The sequence below is a fragment of the Rhipicephalus microplus genome, chromosome 7 (genome assembly GCF_043290135.1).
Source record: "Rhipicephalus microplus isolate Deutch F79 chromosome 7, USDA_Rmic, whole genome shotgun sequence".
Lineage (NCBI taxonomy): Eukaryota > Metazoa > Arthropoda > Arachnida > Ixodida > Ixodidae > Rhipicephalus > Rhipicephalus microplus.
In genome coordinates, this window is record NC_134706.1 from 88,985,623 (window position 1) to 89,010,759 (window position 25,137).

Below are 25,137 nucleotides of genomic sequence, written 5' to 3' on the forward strand. Positions count from 1 at the left end.
ATCAGAGGACAACTTGGTCAGGCTTATACATGCTTTTCTGCTGTGTCATTTTGCATATGTGGCGGCAATGCATGTCTGGAAGAGAATGGAAAGGGACAAGCTTAATGCAATGATCAGGAGAGCTGTAAAGAATGCCCTTGGGCTCCCCAACTACACCCACACCAATCGTCTCCTGCAGTTGGGAATTCATAATACATTGGAGGAAATTGCGGAAGCACAAGAAAGAACACAGGTAATTAGGCTGTCTGGCTCAAAAGCGGGGAGGATGATTCTCGCAGAAATGGGTATTCCACCAGCTCAGATTGAGGCTCTGTACCAAGGGTTGACGAGGGATCAGAAGGAAAACATCATTGTCTCGCCTGCCCCGCGGAACATGCATCCCCAACGTAATGTTGGAAGGAGGAGAGCGCGCGCTCGGGCCCTTCTTCGCCAAGTTGCGGATCTTGACGGGGGGGCCTGTTTCGTAGACGCGGCGCAATATGATGGCCAGAGAGACCGATTCACGGTAGTGGCAATCAACCATAAAGGCATTACAATTAATGCGGCGTCGGTATGCGCCAGAACTGCCAATGCAGCTGAGCAGGTTGCCATCGCCTTGGCTCTTTTAGATCAGCGTAATGAACACATATTTAGCGATTCTAGGGCTGCCATTCGTGCCTTCAGTGTTGGAGCTGTGTGCAAAGAGGCCAAAAACATACTCGGTGATAAGTTGCTTACAACCCATACCATTACATGGTTCCCAGCTCATATGGGAAACATGGACGGAGGGATCATAAATCTCAATGAGTTGGCCCACTCCAGGGCGCGAGGGTTAGCTGTCCGCGGCCATGGAGGACCTTTGGGTCGAACTGGAGATTTCGTAAACAGGGATCCGCCAACTACATATAATGAAATAACCCAACATTTCGCTATGGATAGGAGAATCTTTCCACCTCCACATGCGAAGCTAAATAGAGCGCAGGCGCTTACATTGCGATTACTTCAAACAGAAACGTACCCTAACCCTGCCTTTCTTCACAAGCTTTATCCTGATGTTTATTTAACCAACTCGTGTACAAAATGTGGCGGTTTAGCCACCTTACACCACATGCTCTGGGAGTGCCCTTCGGTACGTGGCACCGATACAGCATCGTCCAGAAAGTGGGACTCCGCTCTCCGGAGTCCAGACATAACATCGCAACTTTGGGCTGTCCAGAGGGCCCACGATGCGGCGCTAGGGCTCGGCCTTACTGTCCCATCGTGGGAGCGGCCCGCCGTGTGCTAGGGCGCACGCCTTCGGACTTGTCAATAAAGTTTTTCCAAACCAAACCTGCACTGCTTAGTTGAAGGGCGTTCATTTCGTCTTCGCGTTTCTGGGGAGCTGGCCGATACTGCAGCGAAGTTGCGCGACGCCTTGCGCGCCAAAACAGACAAAACCTGCACAGACGCTTCCTACGTGTGATCGATCTCTTTTTTGGCGCATTTCGAAAAGATGTCATGTTTGGCCATGCGGAATTCTCGCGATATAATACCGCCTATTCTTAAAGGTTTGCCTCACGTTCCTGAAGAAGCTGCTGAGTCTTTGCACGTCCCTACATCACCCGAAAAGGTAAAGGCAGCACTACATTCTATGAAGTGGAGGACGGCCCCTGGGTCAGACGGTTTCACAGTTGAATTTTACTTGTCATTTTTGAATGAGCTTGGTACTACTTCCTTAACCGTGGTTATATGGCGATGTTTTGAGGATGGTGTCTTTTCGTCCAGTTTTCGAGATGGCCATATTGTAGTAATCTCAAAAGCTGATGTTTCCTCCGTTAGCCTTGAAGATTGCCCCGCCGCGGTGGTCTAGTGGCTAAGGTACTCGGCTGCTGGCCCGCAGGGTGCGGGTTCGTATCCCGGCTGCGGCGGCTGCATTTCCGATGGAGGCGGAAATGTTGTAGGCCCGTGTGCTCAGATTTGGGTGCACGTTAAAGAACCCCAGGTGGTCTAAATTTCCGGAGCCCTCCACTACGGCGTCTCTCATAATCATATAGTGGTTTTGGGACGTTAAACCCCACATATCAATCAATCAAGCCTTGAAGATTGGAGACCTATCAGGCTTCTTAACGTTGACTATAAGATTTTGGCGACGGTAATAGTTCAACTTTGAGGACTCTGTTGAACACTCTGGTGGGTCATCACTAGGCTTCATTTATGCCTGGACGAGAAATATATATAGCTTGTCCTTTACCACCCGGGATATCATAGCCTATACTCGGTCGTGATCTGCGCGTTGTATCCTTGTGTCTTCGGACCAAGAGAAAGCATTTGACCTACTAGAGCACACGTATACCTTTGCACGCGTATACCTCACACCTTTTGGTTTTCCTGGTTCTTTTCTGGAATCACTTAGAAATACCTACTCTGGTACAAAAAGCACACTTGTTCTACATGATTCGGAGAGTGCTGCCTTTTCTAATACACGTGGGGTGCGTCAGGAATGCCCTTTGTCTCCTGTTCTATTTGTCTTCAGCCTTGAGCCATTTTTTTATGCTCTAGAAGCGTATTCACGTGTCCGGGGTTTCGCGCTTCCGGGCAGCCGTGCCGTCAAAGTCACAGCTTTTGCTGACGACATAACCCTGTACCTTTCAGACGAAGATAGTCTTTCACATAGCCTGTGTTTATTCTTTCAGTATGGTGACATTTCAGGTGCCGCACTAAGCTTCTCTATATCGCGGCATTTCTTCATCGCCTGTCCAAACTCCAGACTTAGCTCCACATTTCTTCTTCAGCCGGCTGCGTCTCTTCGCATTTTAAAAATTTTATACAACCACTACGAAGTTTGTAGCTTCATTTGGCCAAACGCCCTCGACAAATTAAAACAAAAAATTAAGAACGCCCGGGATATCGACTTCCCGTGTTTTGAGTGGAGGTACCTTGCGCAGACTGTGTTCTGTGGTCACATTTGGCACCTGTCTCACGTGGAGCCACCGCCTTTACACATCGAAAGGTCATTGCAGTCTACTTCTTGTGCCTTCTTTACGTTCGGTGGCACTAAGCTGGTTTCTCGTACGGTGTTAGGAGAGCAGCGTTCCCGGGGAGACTTTGCTTTCTTTTCGGTGTCAATACGCTGCCGGCTACTGGCCCTGCGCTTCCTGCTGCGCCTCGTACAAGGAAAAGAATCCCCCGCTCGATCTCTGGCATATTATTTTATAGGCACTCAGCATCGGTATTTAATGCCTAATATGCACCTTAATCGGGGCCCACAATCAGTAACACTTCCTTCGTTTTATGCAACAGCTGTCGCATTTTTTCGTCATATCCAGTCCACTTGCCCTGGGGTAGATGTGCTAGACAATACTATCGTTGACTTAACAGCCGCTTTGTTGCTCCCGTTAGCTCCTTCAGCAACATGCCCGAACAGCTCCCTACAGGAAACAAATAATCATATTTGGAGACAATGCGTCGTTGGTCATGTTTTCTGGACGGCTGTGCATGCTGGATTTCCTGGCCTCGGAGTAAATCGCTTTGTTTTTTTCTGAATGTTCTCGAGGCCTCTACACCTGCCTTCTCGTTGTTCTTCTCGCTGTCAATTTTTATGAAAGAAAATATGGCAAAAGGTGGCCTGTGCGCTCCAGTGGCTACTGGCAGCGTGTTCAAACGAGAGCGATAGCAACCACACTGTCATCTCGCGTCATCTCTCGGCGAGCAAAGCGACCATTCGTCGCTGACATATACCGGCAAGCTCGCCACCCCTCCCCCGTCAAGGCGATTACCGGCTCTCGCGTAATCGCCTCAAAGGGGGAGGGGGTCGCAATCTTGCCACTGGTTCCAGATCAGCAACTAACGGTTGTTTTGCTCACCGCGAGATGACGCGACAAGGAAGCGTGGTTTAGGGAGCCTACATGAACGGCCGTTTTTAGGGTGATGCCAGCCTTTGACCCACTACATGCCGCCAACGCACCGCCGCCCGCCAAAACACAATGTTACCCGACAGCAACGCCACGCTGTCGCCCCATCTTAATGCCCGCACTGCGTCTACGCCCGGTTGCGTTTAGTTGTCAATAATACGGCGTCGAACGTTGCGGTAGCGTGTTAAACGCTGCCGGTGAAGCCTTAGAATGCCTGGATGCTGCGTACCGCTCTGCACTAACCACAACAGAAAGGGGGTGCGAATGTTCCGCTTCCCAGCGAGCCCTGGACGACGACAACTATGGCTGGCTCAAGTGAAGCGAGACGGCTGGGAGCCCACCAGTGCGTCTCATATTTGCTCTGTGAGTACTGCGTATTTCGTTCACTGTTTTTTCCTGCGGCACACGTATATGTGTTTCGCGGTGTTCGCGAATGAGTAGATAACCGAAGTTGTTGTTGCTGCGTCCACGCATTGCGAGTAGGAAGCCCACAAACGGGACGCGTCCGCGCGTTCGTACGGAGACGCGCTCGCTAGTCTGAGCTGTTGCCACCCTTGCGTTCGTGTCAGCGTAACCTCAGTATTATGTCGCAAGTGTTTGTGTGTGGGCTGCGAATTTCTTCGTGCGCTCACTTTGAGAACTGGGTCGCTTACACGACCTTTTTGTTGCGCCGTACTTCGCGTAGCTGGAGGGAGCGGCGGCTGGCTCCAAAACGGCGGCGCACAGAAAACTATGCTGAATTTGGTGGAAGCTGGCAACAGCGTGCCCCGTTGCCCGCTGGTTTTGGCTGAGTTTCTTGAAGGCACTTATTAAGATGTCTCCACCCTAAAAACGGCCGTTCATGTAGGCTCCCTAGCGTGGTTGCTCTCGCTCTCGTTCGAACGCATTGCCAGTAGCCACTGGAGCGCACAGGCCACCCGTCGCCGTATTTTCTTTCATAAAAATTGACACTGTACATATGTAAATTTATCTTTTTGTAAAAATTTTTGGTGTGTCTGTTTATGTTCTGTTATATTGTACATATATAAACGTACCTTTCCGTCAGAATGTTTGACGTGTCTGTGGATGTTATGTACGATCGCGGTGTTCTTTTGGATTGTACTTGATGTTCACTGTTCGTGAGAATAAATTTCTGTAAACACATAACCCATAGTGTATCTTTATAGAGTTTCCTAAAATTAACTAGAGGGGACTCTGGCGCTGCGATCTTTTTGCGACCATGGGAATGATGGGTCCGTGTTTGTTCGTGTGGCTTGGAGCTGTTTTCTCACGAAGACTAGACACACATTTGTCTAGTCTTCGTACTTTCGGGTGGCGAATTGTACTTGCGGCTTCGTTCATTGCTGTGTTTCAGTTTTGTTTTGAAATGAAAATTGAAACCGTTGAACTTCGTGACCCGATTTGGAAAGGTAAGTCTAAAATAATGAGGTGGTGAAGCACAATCGCTGAACATTTGCTGATTGTTGTTTCGTGAGAAAACAGCTCCAAGCCACACGAACAAACACGGAGCCAAAATCAGACCAGAAGTATGAAGTTTAGACAAATGTGTGTACTACCCATCATTCCCATGCTCGCTGAAGCGCCGTGCGTCGCAGCTCCCATAGACACTAGCGCGAGAGTTCCCTCTGGTGTATATTAAAAAAACTCTATGTGCGTCTTTTCTCTTCAGAGTGTCCGAGCTTGATCCTCCTGTAGTAGAGTACGGAGTACTCTAAACCGTTAAGCACTTTTTTTCTGAATGCACATTAGCTAACGTTGCGAGCTATTCACTGGCGTGCATAAAGATGTCATAGTAGAGTACGGGGTACTCTCAATCACTAACAACTTTCTCTAAACACAAGTAGCTTCATAGACGTAACACGATGGCGTCGTTCATCTTTGTCCCATAGTAGAGTACGTAGAACTATGAATCGATACCCACTTTTTTTAAACACACAAGTAGCGTACGCGTAGTACCCTAAATCATGAAGAATTTCTTTAAAACAATTGTGTACTACCTCATAAACGAAGCGTTACTTGCACTTTTGAGGTGTTCTACCGTGTTACAAGAACACGTACAGGGACAAGTTCTATGGACGCGAACACGGGAGCGCGAGGCCTGCACGCTCCGGCGACTGGTGGCAGCGATTTCAAGCGGGAGCGAGAGTAACCACAATCTCTTTTCACGCCATTTAGCGTTGAGCAAAACAAGCAGTCAATAATAAGATGGCAACCCTTTCCCCCCTTAAGGCAATTACGCAAGAGCCGGTAATCCTCTTGAAGGGGGAGGGGGTTGCGATCTTGCCAGCGGTTTCATATCATCAATGACTGCTTGTTTTGCTCGCCGCGAGAGGACGAGAAGAAATTGTGGTTGCTCTCGCTTGAACGCGCTGCCAGCAGCCACCAAAGCGCGCAGGCCGCATGCTCATGCTCGCGTGCTCCCATTCATAAAAAAATTGACACGGTACTTCTATATCGGGCACCCCTTAAGAAATAAGATGTGACCGTCGTAGAGGTATGTTTGCTCGATGGTTGGAATTATCTTGAATATCACGCTGCTCCCTACCATATATGTACCTTTTGCGTTACTGCCATGACAGCCTGCGTCTGCTGCTTGATAAAATAAGCGTCATGTCAAATAGCTCACTGATGTTTGCGTCAACATTTCACAAAGAACTGAACAGCGCAGCTTAATTGATTGATTGATTGATTGATTGATTGATTTGGGGGGGGGGGTTTAAGGCCGCGTTCACACTGAGCATTCCGGCCGCCGAAAGTGCTCCGAATCCGGTTCGGCGGCGGCGAGATCCGCCGAAAGGGCCCTCTCCGCGCCGATTGCTCTCGGACCGATATTTGCGGCGTCTGCCACCGAATCGGTCCCCGCGGACCAATAGGAGCGCAAGTCAAGGAATTTCGAAAAATGGCGGCCAAGCCCTACTCACTTGTTATGCTGCAGTGCACGTAACTGAATGTTGAAACCAATGGGAGTTTAACCTACTCTGTGCCTACTTCGCCTCCGTATTTCGTGAAAGAGGTGACCGAGCTTGCTGTTGGCGTGACCGAGCTTGTTGCGGTCTTGCAAAGCAAAACGAACCCCCCAACGCCGCTGGCGTCGGTGGTTTTTCTGCTCTTCGTGCATTACAAGACAGCCACTTGCCAGCAAAGTAAGCAGTACTGTCTTCTCTTGCTTCTTGCGTACGAGAATCGTCGAAGTATACACCACCGGATAGCGTAGTAGCGTTTGCAAGCTGCGACAACAACCGGGTGACAGCGCATCCATCCCGCGTTCGCACCGTAGTAGATGGCATATTCGGCGGCGCGGCGCGCGTCCAGTGCGAACGACGCTGTGTTTCGGCGGCAAGGGAATTTCAGCCGCTGTAGAAAGCGGATGTTTCAGTGTGAACTAGGCATCACGGCCCAAAACCACTATTTGATAATGAGAGACGCCGTAGTGGAGGGCTCCTGAAATTTTGACCACCTGGGGTTCTTTAACGTGCACCCAAATCTGAGTACACGGGCCTACAACATTACCGCCTCCATCAGAAATGCAGCCGCCACAGCCGGGATTTGATCCCGCGACCTGCGGGTCAGCAGCCGAGTACCTTAGCCACTAGACCACCGTGGCGGGGCAACGGCGCAGCTTAGTACGTTAAAGGATAACCACCGTGGACAGACATTTTAGCTATGAAAACTAAGCAGATCCAGTGAAGCTGCTATACAGCCATCGCGACACTATTTTGTGTGCGGTACACTTCAGGGGCCTAGCTTACCGTCCATCCATCAATCTCATGCGGCGTGAATATTCTCGCCTTCAAGTGTTCAATACAGGCCATAACAAGAGTAGCAATGATTTAAACTGGGTTAAAATGAACGAGCACGGCCTCAAACACCTAAGTTACCCGAAATGGTCGAGGATGAATAAAAAAAATAAACAAAACCTCTAAATGACTTCAGGAAATTGCGCCTAAAAGTTCAACGCAGGCAAGCGAGGGCGCGCGGACCTCGCCGAGTCAGTGAATGCTTGTCCCCTTAATCTGGCTATTTATTGTGAGAGAAGCTTGACGGAATTCGGCAGAAATGACACAAATCCTAACTGCCGTAACAACCAGGCTGTCGACAAAGTGCAGCCAAAAGTAAGATACATCGCCCACAAAATTTTAGATTTTCCCTAAGAAGACTCCGCTCGTGCCGGGTAAGTCCTACCACAGTCCCTTAATACCGTTCTGGTCACGGAACTTCTCCGTCATTCTATGGGAGAGCTTGATATGTTGCCAAGAGCGGCTGCTACGCAGCGCAATCCGTCCTAGGGGGGGGGGGGGGGCCATCACCCCGCTGCGCCCGGCGGAACGCACTGGCCGCGGCGGCATCCCGAAGGCGTTGTGTGGTGGCAGCTCGCGGTTTCTGCATCAGCGAAACGCGAACTTCATGTGCCAGTGCACCGTGCTCGAGGTGGACGGCATGAAAATTCGAATGAACAATGCCTAAGACGTGCTGTGTTACGGGTTGCAGCTCCGGATACCGAAGCAACAAAGAAAAGGCGTCGCTCTTCTGTTTCCCAAGTAGCGCCGAACTCCGAGAGAAATGGAAGCGAGCTATACCGCGGCTGGAAGCTGGCGGTTTCAGCTTCGAAAGTAAGAACGTTCAGGTGTACGAAAAGCATTTTGATGCTAGCGACGTTGTAAGAACCGACGAGCACATCGCGAACGGGGTGGTCGTGTCGCTTCAGCGAGAGAGACCGAGGCTTCGCACGAACGCCGTTCCAAGAATTCTTGACGGGCTCTCGGCGTACCTGACAAAGCAGAAACCGCGTTCACGCCCTGCGACTCAGAGGCAACCAGCGAAGAGGCGGCGCGAATTGTCACCGAAACGCGCAGCAGTGGAATGCCAAAATGTCAACACCGACTCGGCAGGAGAAGCCAGTGACGGTAAGCTCTTGAGCCGGTTTAGTAGCGGCGTTACTTTGTTCCCTCCGCCCCATGACCCTGTGTTAGCGGCTGGTGGCATTGAGGTGCTTCTGAACAGTGTTATTGAATTGTATTACAGATTCAGCAGCTAGCGATAGCGGACACGCAGATCAGGCCTGCCAAACGGAACAGGCAGTGTGTTCGTTTCTTGAAGTGCAGGCGCTAAAGGCGCAGTTTTCGAGTACGCGGCAACGACTCGAACGGTGTCAGAAGCAGCTTGCGAAGATGAGAGTCCTGGCCAACAAAAATGCAAGACTCTTGCAAAACCTGACAAGCTATCTACCCGCGAGAAGCTTATTTACGATCAGCGCATCATGAAGGCAAACGCGAAATCTCCGAAAGCTGCCAGGTAATCTTTAGTCGCACATAACTGCCACGAAGCTATGAATATAATCACACATCTTTTTCGTGCCACTGTCTTGTGCATATTTTTTAAGAGCAGTGCACGCTAGCATTGCATGTCAGAGTAATCCTAAATTGCCCGCTTTGCATGATCGCACAATGCAAGCTGTCTGTTGCAATTTACGACTCAGGTATTTGCAAAAGCCCTCTACGACTCAGGTATTTTGCAATTTGTGTCCTGTATGTGTCCTGAAGTTTCCTTTTTATTACCTTGAAAATTCAGGAAGTTCTGCACATTTCAGGTGGACACACTAGCTGCTCTGCTGGACGATGTCCTGCTAGAGCCAACAACAGACTGCGTGGAGGACATTGGCCTCTTTTCGACCAAAGACTCCATTTTGGATTACCTCGGCGGATATGTAGCCAAGAAGTTTTCTACTTTGGATTGCTTTGGCTGCATCGAAACGATGTTGAGCACAACACGTCAGCCATCTGCCTTGATCCAAACAAAATCGAGGGGCTATTTGAAAGTACCTAGCAGCCGTCTTCTTGCTCTCCTGAAAATTGTTGAAGAACATGTAGAGACGTACACGGTGCAAAACATTGCATGCGGTGACGTGTACGCGAGGGTTGTTGAGGGCATTTTGCTCGACAGCCGCACAGCGTCAGCAAGTGTAGGTTGTCTGTTGCACTTTTTAGGGACAACAGCTGAGGTTGTACACTTTTTTTGAGATTTAGATTAAATTTCTTCACTCGAGAAAAAAAACAAAGCCTCGCGGGCAACTGTGCGCAGTTCATGCCCTGCAAGTGGTGGGCGGAAGCCACAGTGTTAAGCATAATGGCTGTGTATGTGAGCACGCCTTCCCATTTGTATATACTGTTGTATATCTTGTATATATTACACTGTAATATTTTCGTACTATTCATATTTATCTGCATATAGTGTAAATTGTGTATATTCAAATACAGTTTATTTTAGGCAGTGAGCTAAGGCAGAGTGCAGCTGTTAATGAAACGAAATACACATTGTACAGTAGAGTCACAGATTGTGTAGCATTGCTCAGAACAGCTGCAATAGTTTCTAGTGCTTTTCTTCTCCAAAGTGTTGTTCTCAGTGTATTTTGTTAAATAAATGTTTTCCAACTTTCTCCCTATTACATGCACCATATGTGAATCTCCCATTCATAAGTACACACGAGACTACTAGGCGGCGTATCATTAGCACCAAATTTAAGATTTATTGCATGCCTTAAATCATAACCGCCCTTCCCCCCCTCCCACCCAAAAAATAAAAACAAATGTGTGATGAGGTACCTCGGTAGTGGCAGAGGCGGCCAAGCGGCTAGCACTGGCATCAAAAGGAACTTCCAGATTAGGCTGCTGTACTTCCGTTCCCGGAGAAATCATGGGTTGTCGGCCGGTAAATAATAATGCCCTAAACAGTAAACACAAGGAAACGTCAAGCGGCGGGTGTCCCGTGTAAACTGCGTGGAAAGAAGTGATCAATCAAATGTTGGGCACGTTTAGAGCGGTCGCGAAAGCCCTCGGCATCGCAAGTCCCCGCGTCAAAAAAGCGATCGGCGCTCACAAACGTGTGTCCAAAACAACTGCGCATTTGGGTATAAACTCAATTGAAAGGTCTGGGATAAAACTTCTGGCTCAACCATTTAGTTCATTTGAATACTTGGGTAGTAGTGCACGAGAGGCGAGCCGGATATAAACCAATGTGATTGCTCCTGTACTACCCAGTCGTGTTTCATTTCGTTCATCTTCCTTCCCCTATTAGCGGCCCTACCAGAATATAAAGCTCACCTACCGCATAAACATAATCGCCCTTTGGCTGGGCGCAAATACAAACATGTTGTCGAGCAGATCAAGCAGTAGCTGCTCGCATCAAGAGCATGGAGCATAAGCATCGTCTTTCAACGCTTGCGAGCTATAGCTCGCAAGTACCGCTTCGAGGCATCGTAAGTATGCATATAATTGGGCTATGAGACAATTATTGACACAATGCGTTATCGCGCGGTGTGAGAACACTTTTAATGCGCTGCTGTTTATAAGGTGGGCCTGCACTTCCAAGTATACTACGCGTGCGTTCCAAAGTAAACAGCTCTCATTCGTCGTCGACACTGGATGCCGTTTCAACTTATTTATCCGGTGGCATTGATGCGTTCAGAGACGTTTAAAAAAAGGTAACAGAAAGAACAGTACGCACATAATCGCGTCGAAACGTCGGCCGCAGTGCGCATACAAGCCCAGCAGTGGAGGCGGCTTGTGGCCCCCATACGACGGGTGGCGCCTCTAGCGACAGATTTTGTCCCTATATCAACCTTCGGGCGGAGTTTCGTGACCAGAAAAGCATTGAAGGATTCTGGTCCTACTGACATATACCCCCCCCCCCCCAAACATTTTAGACAGCGACGCTATCTTAAACAGAGTCGTGGGGTCTCCACCATCGGGAATCGCTGGATGCTCGTGCTGTCTGTGCTTCGCACTCCCTCGGGTTTCGCAGTAGTGCCACTTCCATGCGTTTTTTTTTTTTGAAGATTGGAGGTTAAAACTGCTTGCATTCAAGGCTTATCGCAGCGAAACGCTTCTCTAAGGCGTAATGCGTGAAGACGTGTGTAGATAAGCAGGTGCAGCGTGCGTCTATAGTAGCGTGCGATAAGATAACTCCGAAGTGTCTTGCAGCCGCATACGACCCTGTGCGCAGAGCGATGGGCTGTGACTTCATTGAGTCGCGCATGGTTCATGTGTTAGCGTCATCATTGATAGTATATCAAAAGGGAGAGTGGTGTGCCATTTCAGAGGTAAACGTTTAGGTGCGACTGATAACATCCGAAATTTCAGTGCGTGTTGAGGGCCGCCCACATGGTGGCCTGGCTATAATTAGAGAAAGCTGTATGCTGGTAAATGTATAGGAATGATGTCCCGCAAGGAGATGTTTCCCTCTGTACACTGTAAAGCAAGCCTCCTTCGATATGGATGGACGAGAAGTGCACGCTGGCTTTATGACGTTGGATGTGATAATGATCCCCGTAACTGTATAAGGGAAGCCTGTGCGACACGCCACTTGGCCGTACTGGTTTCCGCAAATGGAAAGAGCGTCAATTATCGTCACTGGTGACCTATTCTACGGGAAGAGCTACGGGAAGGGATAATGCAGGTATCCATTTTGGCAAGCTAATTGAAGAGGTTGATGATTGATTTGTGGGGTTTAACGTCCCAAAACCACTATTTGATTATGAGAGACGCCGTCGTGGAGGGCTCCGGAAATTTTGACCACCGGGGGTTCTTTAACGTGCACCAAAATCTGAGTACACGGGCCTACAACATTTCCGCCCCCATCGGAAATGCAGCCGCCACAGCCGGGATTTGATCCCGCGACCTGCGGGTCAGCAGCCGAGTACCTTAGCCACTAGACCACCGTGGTGGGACTAATTGAAGAGGTTGTTCCAAGACCCTTTCTGAACTCAGCTATGGGATTGCCTCTAAGATTAGAGCTCATTACTGTGAGCACGTTCTTTTTTGAGTGCCTAGGGAAAGTGAAGATGGTCTATCTAAAGAAGAGAAGAAATAAAGTACTGAAAGCACATAATAATTCGAGGAGGTGCGGCGCCGATATCGATCTTTATCGACTGGTGTTGACGTGCGGGCGGCTTCTATAGCCGTCAATACGCGTGGAAGAAAGATGGTGCTGCCTTTACAGGCCACATCACCTGCTTATAATTGAACTCTCTGCCAAGGACGCGACCATTAACTCGCCAGCACAAATGGACACGACGATGCAATGTGCAGTTTTCGGACAGCTGAAAATGACACGACTGCAAACGCCAGTTCACGAGTCAATGGCAATGCCTTCTACACATCTTCGAAGAAGAAACGTAAAGATAAACACCCGGTTGGTCACTTAGTAGGAATCGATCTCAAAGACGGGGAACGCGGCCCCCTTACATGACTGTTTTTGTCCTTTTTTTTCTTTAGCGAGTGTGTTAATGAACCTTCAACCCATTGTGCACAACTGCTCTCATCAAGGGAGCAAGGCCGCTGCAGAGGTTTCCTTTCGAATATCTGAAGAGGTGATTTCGCAGTTAAGGAATGCTCCACTTTCGAATATCATAGTTTCACTCTTCCTTCCCCCCGACTCAAGAGAAAGAGAAGACAGAAGGTGGAGAGCAGAGGAGAACACCCGGTATCGGCATGTTTCTCAAATGCAGACTTCAAGTCGCATTTTGAAATAACCGATGTGTAATTATGAGAAAGGCCTTCCTCCAAATGGCAAAGTTAACTGACATTTGTTCAAACTGTCCGCTTCCACTCCGAGCCCCAACCTTTTTAACTGTACTGGCTCTTGCAGGACACAATTTTAACTTCAACATGTCAATTTTTATTTAAACAAAGCTAGTCTGGCAGCTCCCACCAATTGTTGATATTGCAAAGACCATGAAACAACAGTTCATCGTCTCATTTCTGGTAAAAAGTACACCGCGTTGTACAAAATTTCATTAGGTGCCTTCATACGATTCCTAAAATTGGATTTGAAGACACCCAATGTGGTTTCCTTGATGGATTAGTCCCTTAGGTACAGTGACGCCAAGGCGGTCGGTGCCTTGCAGATGTTTATTAAGCGCTGAAAGAGATGCAGGCTAGACAATCAATCTGAACTAGTAGTGCCTTGGTTTTCCGAATCGGTCTTTTTGTTGGTTCAATTTCTGCACTTTACTTTTATAAACCTATTTCTTCTTTATCTACTCTTAGCATTCGAAGTTATTGCTTTTCCTTACTTTTACAATTTTAACAGACATATTCTAACTTCAAAATAAAATTTTTTAAAAAAGTTACCCAGTTCTTAGCCAATTCGCAAGCGTGATTGTGTGCACGGCTTCAGTGTTCTGGTCTTCTCTGCTCTATCGTGTCTATATATGGCCCACTAAGTGAAGCGAGTTTGGGAGCCCTGGCTCAGTATGTACATTATAACAGCAGATTCGTAGTTATCTTTATCAAGGTTTGCAGTTGCACTGGTTGTAGGCGGTCCTGTCCTTAGTCACATTCGTCACATGAGCATGCAGTCAGTCATAGAAGCCTACACATGTCGCGCCAAAAACACACATGCTGATCGAATGTTAAACCCCAAAAATAAAGCGCATGATTAATTAGAAAGACACTTTCCGGGCAGACATTTCGCATTTACTTGAAGGATGTTTGGTCGACAGCCATTCTGGGCCCCGCGATAAACAGCTGCAATAGTCCATCCGCCTATACAGAGTGGAATGGTTTATTATCTATAGCTTTAGGACTGGCGTTTTATCGAACACGGTGGCCTAGTTTAGCAGTGGAGGGGGACGGAATGTTCAAACACTAGTGTTCTTATGTTCTGGTTTCGATTAATGTTTACTCCCAACGCGGGTACAATTTTAGAGGCCTGTGTTAACGCCTCAGAGTCTTATACACACACACAAGCCTACTCCATAGGGCGCGCAATAAAGCATGACGTCATGAGCCGCGCAGCCGGTTACCCTGCCTTTGGAGAACCTTGCCGAGTGCGTGAACGCGAGTATTCTTGAGCGCGGAGTCCTCCTTTATGGTTAACCTGATAATCATACACTGGGTTCGGCACGTAAAACTGCTGAATTTCAATAATTCCACTTTATTTGTACGTGACGCGCGCAATGTACACGTTACAACTCAACAGCGCTGGAACATCACGATAGAATGCAAACGAAAGCTGATCGTGCATGTCGACCAGATGCGCCCAGTGGGGAGTCGTACTCTTTTCGGATTGGCGCATCCACCCCAGCGTTATCAGATCACGTGACATTCCCATGAAGAGACACCGGTATATAACGGAGCCCGCGGCGAGACGCTCGACCAGATATCGCACTCTGCTCTTCGATATCACTCGACGCACCGGCTTGCAAGCAGCCTCTCCCCTCGAAACCATGGACCTGGACCTCAGCATGCTAATTCGCAACAGCAAATGCTGTGGTGACGTTCTTCTAGCTTTCTAAGGAAGGCGCCGCTATGGTCCTCGGACAGCTTACACCACCCACATTTTTTTTCGCCCTGCGGATGACGTTCAACTCGACTCACCGATGACCCTGCATGGTTTAGGATGTGAGTATATAGCTGTTCTCTGGCAGATTTTCCGTTCTTTTTGGGGGGGATAGGGAATATTGTTGAAGGCTGCTCAGTGTTCTTAGAGGTCGTTGTTTCGAGAAAAAAAAAGAAATTTCATGAAAAGTAAACTGAAAGGCGTGGTCGTCGTCCAAAATAATTACAGGTAACCTCGATTAGTAGTTTACTCACTAATATTCAAATATGGCTTTATAATTCAGTTACGGGATGTCAAGACTGGTTAACTCTAGTCTGCGTGCATTCATTGCTTATCGACTTGAAATGAAATATGAGAGCGGGGCCTATTTTGCGATATGCACCATCAAATCTTCGGTACGAATGCGCTTTCCGGTTGATTCCAGTTAAACATGCAACAAGATACTAGTCTGTGCCTTGAAACACAGAAGTAGTCTGAACCATTGGCAGCAGTAGTTATCGTAGTCGGGACTATTAGCAGCACGACCACTTTCCCTTACATTATGTTCCTAATAATTTGTTCATGGATCATTGGTTAGCTCGAGTTTGATGCAGCAATTTTTACAAGCTCTTCACTGCCATGCCTAAAAAATAAGACAAGAGAGTACACATTAGTGCAGAAAGACTTCATTGTCGGTGCGCACACAGTATGATCCTCCCTGTTCCGTAATAGAAAGAGTGAAAAGTACAGCTGCTGACATGCTTCTACCTAAAAGGTAGATTTTAACTAAATTACCGCTTCTGTATTGACGTTGTGATAAGCTTTATCTTCAAGTTTTCGGTAGCAGATGGTTGAAATGACGCGAGTGTCGCGTATCGAAAGAGAATGCGTAATGATGTTAGCTTTTGTTTACTCAATGTTTACTTTTTTTGCAGAAAGACGCCCATCTCCCGGTCTGTGACATGCTCTCCCGAGAAAAACACCTCGGCGCCACGCATCGATGTAGCCTTAAGGAAGACCGCAGATTGAGTACAAGAATAGATGTCGTTACAAAACAGAACGAAGAATATGTCGCTACAGCCCCTGTAAGGCGCCGTCCTACAATACATGTATGCAGGACGTTCGTGACAAACTAAATCAATTTCGCAAATAAAAAGGAAGCATGCTGCCAAACAAGTTGGCATTTCTGGTCATTTTAGTGAAAGTAAAACGCAGCAAACAGTCTTGAACTAATAAACTAATAGCGTGCCTCTCGTTGTATGATTTATAATTCTGATTTAACTAAGACAAGGAGTGAAGTGAGAGAGCCTCAAAGGTTATAATTAGCGACTTCACTCGATAATTCACTGGAAATTGTGCATGCTTGAGATCTGCAAGCACAAAGTCATGTGCACAGCCCATCCATTGCTGCAGCACACAGATGGAAATAGATTACCTAGGTATTGCTTCTGAGCACGAGATAACAGATGCTCATTGTTGATCCGAAAACCTTGAATAGTTTGATTTTTAGCGCATAAGTTGCGGTCGGTTAACCTTACCATTTACTATAATAATATACCTTATACACGAGAAAAAATGTGCAAGTGCATCTTTTACACCACCAACTACAATGACTCAAAACAGGCTTCTAAAGAATAATCTAAAGAATATTCTAAAGAATATTCAGACGTACAATGACAATAAAACGTTTAATGCTATCTTACCAGTGCCTATACAGAAATGCTCCATAAAAACAATCATTGAAAACAAAGATTTCAGGTACGCAAATGTTTGGTCTACAAAATCAATCATACAACCCCCGCCCCCCCCCCTCCCCAAAGAAAAGACCTACTCGCGGTTGATTGCCTTCTCAGCTTGAGTGGCTCGTGCACGTTTTGAACAAAAAGTGATGGGCTGCACAGCAGTGTACCTGAAAATTGTGGCAGAGTCATCCACGTTCTTTAATCACAATATGTGAGGAATAGAAATTAAGAATAACACATTTGTTAAAAGTAAAAACTAGGTTTTCGAAACAATCGCTCAGAAATACATCTGCCCCTATAAAACATGGATGCCAAACAGATTAGATTTCGGAAAATGTAACAAGATCGATTGCGCTTATAATTACGCGTTAAATTGAACGTTACTGACCACATCGAATGAAAAGTTAATATTATAACTGGGTTGCAGCTGTTCTTTTGATAGTGCACGAAAGTGGTAGTGATGTTTGCAGGAAGACGCATGCAACAATATGAAGCGCGATGTGTTTGTTTTAGATCAGTATTCGCAGGCTCGCCTTATCTCCCTTTCGTGTAATATAGCAAACATAAACACCAAATCAATTAATAAGGGAAAGTTAGTAGGTGACATCTAATATAGCATGCGCTACATAGACCCAATGAGCTTTATTGAGCTTCTGTAAACTTTGTAGTCGAGAGGCGGACTCTCGCTCCCGTTTCGGGGCCTGCATGATGTGTATTAGTCAACGGGTTTCTTCACAACACGGCGTACCTTGTAGTAAACAGAATGAAAAGAGCTCGCAGAGACATACGTTTAAACGAGGAGTATTAACGCAAATGTCTGTTCCTAATGGTATGTAATAAGCAATATACGTACTCACTTGCACAGAAAGCGCTCTAAAACAGGACTGATTACTGCTTGAACGATGTGCTTGAAGCGTGCGTAAGCTACCTGCAATGGGTCGAGTCGTAGATAATATGCGATGACTCGCATCAGCTACTCATGAGTATAAGGTGACAAGTAAAGTGGTGGTTCATATGCTGGAACTATGTTGTCTAAAGCGCCCCGTAGCAAACTTCAAAAAAAAAACGGACTTCCATCATAGTCACTGCAGAAGGTGTCGTGAATCTCATCACGAGTCTTGAAGTGTATACTTTATCAGGCATTGGTAACATTAACTCTAAAATGATGAAGAGCACCACTGGTATTACTAGTCACTTTCTTCGTCTTCTGTTTGACCAGCCTTGGACATCCGGTGAGTTGCCTAAACACTGGAAGATAGGCAAGTTAGTCCCAGTAGTAAAGTTCGGTGATCGCCCTGTAATTATCGACACATTTGACTAACATGCATATCCTACAAACTACTTGCACATATTATATTTTCTGAAATCCATGATCACATTCAATCCCACTTCTTTTTTTTCCTGATAAGCATAACTTCAGGAAAAGCTACTTATGTCGCACTCAGTTGTTCGAACTCGCCACAGACATTCATTTTATTATGAGCGGTAACGATGAAACCAATGGCCTCCTTCTCGATTTCGCCAAAGGTTTTGATACTGTTCCTCATTGTTGTTTAGTCTCTAAACTGTTTTCTCTCTGTATCCATTCATTAACACTCTCATAAATACGAAACCTTATGTCATACCGGCAGCAATTTACGGTAGGTACAGACACTTCATCTAACATTTGCGACGTATCGTCTGGTTTTCCCCGGGGCAGTGTGATGGTTCATTACACCTTTTATTATATATTGACAATTTGCCAGCTCACCTTCCATCCGCAGGTTATTCGCAGAAGATTGCGTCGTATACCGCACTATTTAATCTATTGACCACCATTCCGCCCTCCACAACCTACAAGTAGTGAGAGGCTTGACAGATGTCCCTTAACGCCTCTAAATGCAAAATAATCTCATTCACTAGAAAGTGTACTAACTCTTGAGGCGCAGGGCATCCATCCCACTGAAGACAAAGTGCGTGCAGTCACCGAAGCACGAGCGCCTACTAACAAGCAAGAACTGCAGTCGTTTTTGGGGCTATTGAAGTTCTACGACCGCTTCTTAGAACATCGAGCTACAGTGGCCAACGATCTATATCAGCTCCTGCAGAAAGAAGTCCCATGGACTTGGTCGCCACGCCACCAAGAGTCATTTGTTGCCCTTAAGCAACTACTTCGCAAGTCTACTGTTCTGCGACACTACGACGAAAGGAGACCCCTACTGCTAGCCTGTGACGCATCACCATACGGAGTGGGAGCAGTCCTCTCCCAACTTGACGACCAGGAACGGGAAGCCCCGATCGCTTTTGCTTCGCGCACCCTATCGCAGGCAGAGAGGAATTATTCCCAGCTAGATAAAGAGGGATTTGCCATCGTCTACGCAGCAGATCACTTTCGGCAGTACATTACCGGCAGGAAAGTGACTTTCATAACAGATCACCGGCCCTTATTGGGTATTATGGGTCCCCAGAAGCCAATGCCACAGACATTGTCGCCGCGAAAGACACGATGGTGCATCAAGATGTCGGCGTACGATTACGAACTCGTACATCGCACGGGGAAGAAACACCAGAACGCCGACGCACTAAGCCGCCTGCCGCTAGACACCACAATAGATGAACCACCCCCGCCGGGTGATATACTCATGTTCGAGGCGCTGCCGAACCCTCCGCTAACAGCTGACACGGTAGCAGCATCAACACAGGAGTGCACTGTCTTGAAGGAAGTCTACGCGGCTATACACGAAGGCAACGTGCAGAAGCTAAAGGGTGAACACTTCAACGCTTACCGCAAGCGAGCTGCGGAGTTGAGCACTCATCGCGGTTGCGTCACCTTGGGATCAAGAGTTGTAATTCTAGCGGCACTTCGCGAACAGGCCATGTCGCTTGTCCACGCAGGTCATCGAGGCATTGTTGCCATGAAAAAGTGCGCCAGAAGTTATATGTGGCGGCCTGGTATCGACCATGATATAGAATTAACAGTTCACGATTGCCAGCCTTGCCAATGCAACCACAGAAGCCCGCCAAGAGCCCCTATTCCTGAATGGGAAAGACCAGACACGTCTTGGCACACCCTGAACATTGATTTTGCTGGACCTATCGAAGGGTGTTCGTTCCTGGTGGTTGTAGACGCATACACCGAGTGGCTGGACGTAAAACAAATGGCTACAACGACATCGGCAGCAGTTATCGACACTCTGCGGTCGTTGTTTGCAACGTTTGGCCTACCGCGCAAGGTGGTCTCGGACAACGGCACTCCGTTTGTGTCCACAGAGATTCTCAAGTTTTACAGCGACAACGGCGTCTCGTCTGTTACATCAGCTCCTTACCACCCGGCTACGAACGGACAAACCGAGTGCTACGTAGCTGAGCTAAAGCGCGCCCTTACTAAAGACCAGACTGGGACAATGCAACGCCGCATCGCGCGCTTTCTCTTCAGACAGCACAACACTGTTCAAAGCACTACTGATCAAACACCAGCGAAATTGATGTTCGGACGAGAAATGAGAACCCAGCTGACAGCAATTGTCCCGGAGCCCTGAGCGAAAGCACCGTCGGAGGAAGAAAAGCTCCCGCATAGCACGAGAATTGAAAGTGGACAGTGCATATACGCCCGCCAGTTCCACAGAAAGCCCGGCTGGGTTGAAGCGACGGCACTCAAACGCATAGGTTTGCGGTGATGGCTCGTCGACATTGGTGGAAAGGCCACACGCCACCACCTTAATCAGCTACGCCGTTCAGGTAAAATTTGCCAAGGGAACCTTCCATTCAAGCAGCCACCTCGACGGAAGCTTCGTTCCACTTAGCCTGGCATCTCGCACCATATGAATCGGCGCCGCCGCCCGCCGGCTCTGAACACAAGAGAAACGACACCCAGCGAGCAGAGGCTTCTCTTCCTAGTGCGTCCAGAGCGTCCACGCACCCACGGCGGCCCCCAGATCGCTTCCAAGCGACAAGCTAAGGAGGGAGGAGATGTGTTTCAAGCACCCCTGTGTCACGAGCGGGCCTTTGAACCCGCGAAGGACCGGTTGCTGAAACTGCTTCCAGATGTTGACTCCTCCCCTTCCCCCGCTAGGCGGAAACGAGCCACCGTCGTTTCCCCCAGCAGTTCGGCCGCCGCCTCCATCCGAAGAGGAATAAACTTGTTTTTAACCGTTCGAGGCTGTCTGAGCTTTTTGGACTACCACGACCAACGCGTACGTCTATGGGCCGACGACAACACCGGACATAACATATATATATATATATATATATATATATATATATATATATATATATATATATATATATATATGTTATTCGAAGGTCGTAGGTTCGATTCCTGCTTACAGTTGGTAATTTTTTCATCCACTTTTCTTTCTTCTTATTTACATTCCATTAATGTTAATAACTTCCCCTGTACATTCCTTGGCATTACTGTCTGTTATATCTCATTATTATTGTGTTAAAAACACGGAAAAACGAGCCCTTAGGTATACACTTCTTTCCCTTATATATATATATATATATATATATATATATATATATATATATATATATATATATATATATATATATATATATATATATATATACACACGAGAAGAGAGATTGGTAAACGCCAAGTAAATATTTGAAAATGCAGACATTGAACGACTATGTTCGCAGCGGTATTAACGATGTCTTTTGATTTTCTGTTTTTCACAGTATACCTGAATTTTCATGTATAATGAATGCTTATTCGCGAACACGTGTCTGCTGAAACGTTTGGCCTTTGGAAAGTGCACGCCAGTGGCGTGTCAAGAGCGATCACTCTGGAACCCCTTGAATTTTTGGGAATGAAATTAGGCAAGATTTCGGTTTTGCGGGACAATTGCTTAAGACACCCTTGGGCAGTCAAGAATGTCATTCGCAGCAACTTGTCTTTATTTTTTTTTGCAAATGAACATGCAGCAGCGATAAATTAATTACAATAGAGCGTGAGAGCATGCTTCAGCTAACTATACCTGCTGTTAATTGCTTCAATGAACAAATTGTGTTCGGAGGGTGTCGCATTACAGTATTGCAACGTGATGCCACTACTGGGCCAGATACATGGCACAAAACTAAAAGCTACAAAAAATCATAGATGTATAAGTGAACACGACCGATAGTGGCGTTCAGTTTCCCCAAATAACAAACTTACCATGCAAATGAACCTATAGTCCTCTTTTTATCGCATCGAAGTTATTTTGAATAAATATAAAAGATTCTTCTAAGAATAAGAGAAAGCCATCTTATAAGAAAGGATGACTATTATAATTACAACCGCTTGAACGATGTCGCGAAAGGCTGGGTTGTGGCAGTGCTGGTTTGCACCTCACTCGTCGTGACTTGGATAGACTATACATGGCTCCACTTGCTCCACTTTATTTTATCTCATTTATCAGTAGGTACGTTTCTATCTCTTTCTGTTTATGCCTAAAAGTTATGCTGTAGAACACCCATAGTGCACCTGGATTGGGCCAAATATCAATACCCAAACCACTGGTAAATGACAAGTGAACACACTTACAGTGAACACCGATTAAGGGCCGCACGTTGCAGCTTCTCTTGTTAATCGTCTGGACGACTGAGAACGTGCGAGTTCATAGTGTTCATAATTTTCTATCTACAACGCGTGTCAGACCTCATCTATAACAGAGTTGCTGCAATATTCCGACACTTTAGTGACTCGAGTCTCACTATATCATACGTTGGAGAAAAAAGGGCGCACGTACCACTGTATTCGACTACCTAAATACAACACAGGTTACCTTATTTCATTTCCTTGTTTTATATTCGTTTTGGTGGGAATTATTCTCTGTGTCTTTTCATTTTCTGGTATTTACTATGGCTTGTGCTATTATCGGTTGCAGATTTTTTATATGTGCTAGCCTGCATTCAAACACCCACTTTGTTTATTTCAATATGAGTGTTCACTCAATAAGTGCGTTAACTGATTCAATAGACCATGTTAGTTTAGTTTGTTTTTCTTGTTTATACTAGTCAAATCGGGCGTTCCTACTTCTCGGTACTTCGGTATCCTACTTGTGGGTATGCGTCTTAAAAAATAAATCGTCGTCATTATCGTCATATGTAGCTATACGATTAGCTATCTCCACCTACAATAGCAGCCGTCCTATATGCACACCAATACTTTCCCGCTATTGTCCTCCCGCCCTAATATCTATTGACAGCGCTTTGGTACAGCATGAAACAATATGGCGTGGCATTCCATTCAAAGTGGAGAAAACATGCAAAGCTGCAGCTTTTTTTTTTTTCAGAACGCCTATATCACCATACGAGCAATCCGCGTAGAGTAGCTACATGGCTTCAATGGCTGCAATTCATGGTGCTGCAATCAAAGGCACAAATTTCATTTACACAGGCGCGAATTCATTGAAACCAACCAATTAACCAATTATACTTTTCTTATTACAACCGTCCAGTTATGTTTGGATAATATGAAAACCGATGTGGAAGAGTAGTTCGAGTGCATTCTTATATTTCCTGAAGGAATACGAAAAAAAGGAAACCACTGTTTGTATAACAAAACAGTGCGTTCCTGCTTAAAATGCAATATAAAAGGCGCGCAAGCAAGCACACACACACACACACACACACACACACACACACACACACACACACACACACACACACACACACACACACACACACACACACACACACACACACACACACACACACACACACACACACACACACACGGAATTTCGATGGTCTTTATTATCTCTTTTGATGACCAGCCAATCAGTGTGAGCTCAAAACGGAGTCATGAAACTCTATTTTATGATGTAAAACATGCCGTCTTACTCTTTAGCATGCATTTTAGTGATTCTTGATGTGTAAAGAGCTAGAAATACACAATAGTGGAGGAGGGTGGGCTGTGTAAGGCGTAGTACAGGACTCCCGACCAACGCTGACAGTCTGCACTTCTTGAATTGGTACAAAGTACCCGATGTGAGAGTTCTTGTGTTAAGCCCTTGCCGGAACGCAGCCTTCGTGGGCGGGAATAAAACCTGCAATAATTGCACGCCAACCATTTTTTTCCTGAGTGAAGAAAAAAAGTGTTCTGCATTGCAGGTGTACTTCAGGGATTAAGAAGATATGCACCAATTAGAAGACGGCACAGCATGGGTGCCATTACTCTGGTGCGAGGTCAGTCTTGCAGATACTGGAGAACAAAGAAAGTTGAGACGCATAAGCAAGTCTCACAGTGCCAGCACTACTTGAAGATTCATCGGTACATGGGCCAGTATTGCACCATCAGCCCATTCTGTAAAATGAGTCCGATAGATGGATATGTGGGGTGAACGTCTCAAAAAACCCATATAATTATGAGAGACACCGCAGCGGAGAGCACCGAAAATTTCAAGAACTTTTACGTGCCTCCCAATCAAGCACACGGGCCTACAGCATTTTTGCCTCCATCGAAAATGCAGCTGCCGCAGCCACGATTCTACACCGTGACCTGCGGGTCAGCAGCCGAGTACTTTAGCCACTAGAGCCACCGTGGCAGGGCAAAATGATTCCGATAATGTGATCAGCCGTACAGCTGCCATGGTACAGACACATGTACTCGAAGTGTATGTACCGTTACTTCATGATTTGATATGTGGGGTTTAGCGTCCCAAAACTACCATGCGATTATGAGAGACGTCGTTGTGGAGGACTCCGGAAATTTCGACCACCTGGGGTTCTTTAACGTGCACCCAAATCTGAGCACACGAGCCTATACCAATTTCGCCTCTGTCGAAAATGCAGCCGCCGCAGCCAGGATTCGATCCCGCGACCTGCAGGTCAGCAGCCGAGTACCTTAGCCACTAGACCACTGCGGGAGACCATTATGTCTTGACTCAATAACACTCTCAGAACAAACGTAGCGCGAACATACTCCTGATGCCAAAAAATAGTTGAATCTCTGTTCATTTCTCCTTGACGACATATGACACTCAAATCATATGACCATTGCAGGAACAGTATAACTTTTTCCGTTCTCATTCATTGCAAACGGCATGCTTTTGTAGATAAGATATAAGCGAATACTAAAACATTGGTTGATGGCATATGTAAATAAACGTGTGTGTGTTGTCTGCCAAGAATCACGTGACGAAATTGTTTGAAGAACTGACACGAATTCGAGATATTTTTTGGTCACTGCCCTAAATAAGTTTAGCACCGGTGTCGAGATCCTTAAGAAGAACGTCATAGTG

At 46.7% G+C, this 25,137-nt stretch overlaps 1 protein-coding gene and 1 long non-coding RNA gene across 2 annotated transcripts in view; one reads left to right on the forward strand and one right to left on the reverse strand.

Annotated features, from left to right (window-relative positions):
* Positions 1 to 25,137, reverse strand: part of LOC119185878 (transcriptional activator Myb-like) — a 211,334-nt gene that overhangs the window by 27,350 nt on the left and 158,847 nt on the right. The gene's annotated exons all lie outside the window — the stretch shown is intronic.
* LOC119179639 (uncharacterized) lies at positions 15,069 to 16,361 on the forward strand. Its single transcript, XR_005110838.2, has 2 exons — positions 15,069 to 15,268; positions 16,121 to 16,361. It is a non-coding gene; the product is annotated as an uncharacterized LOC119179639 (long non-coding RNA).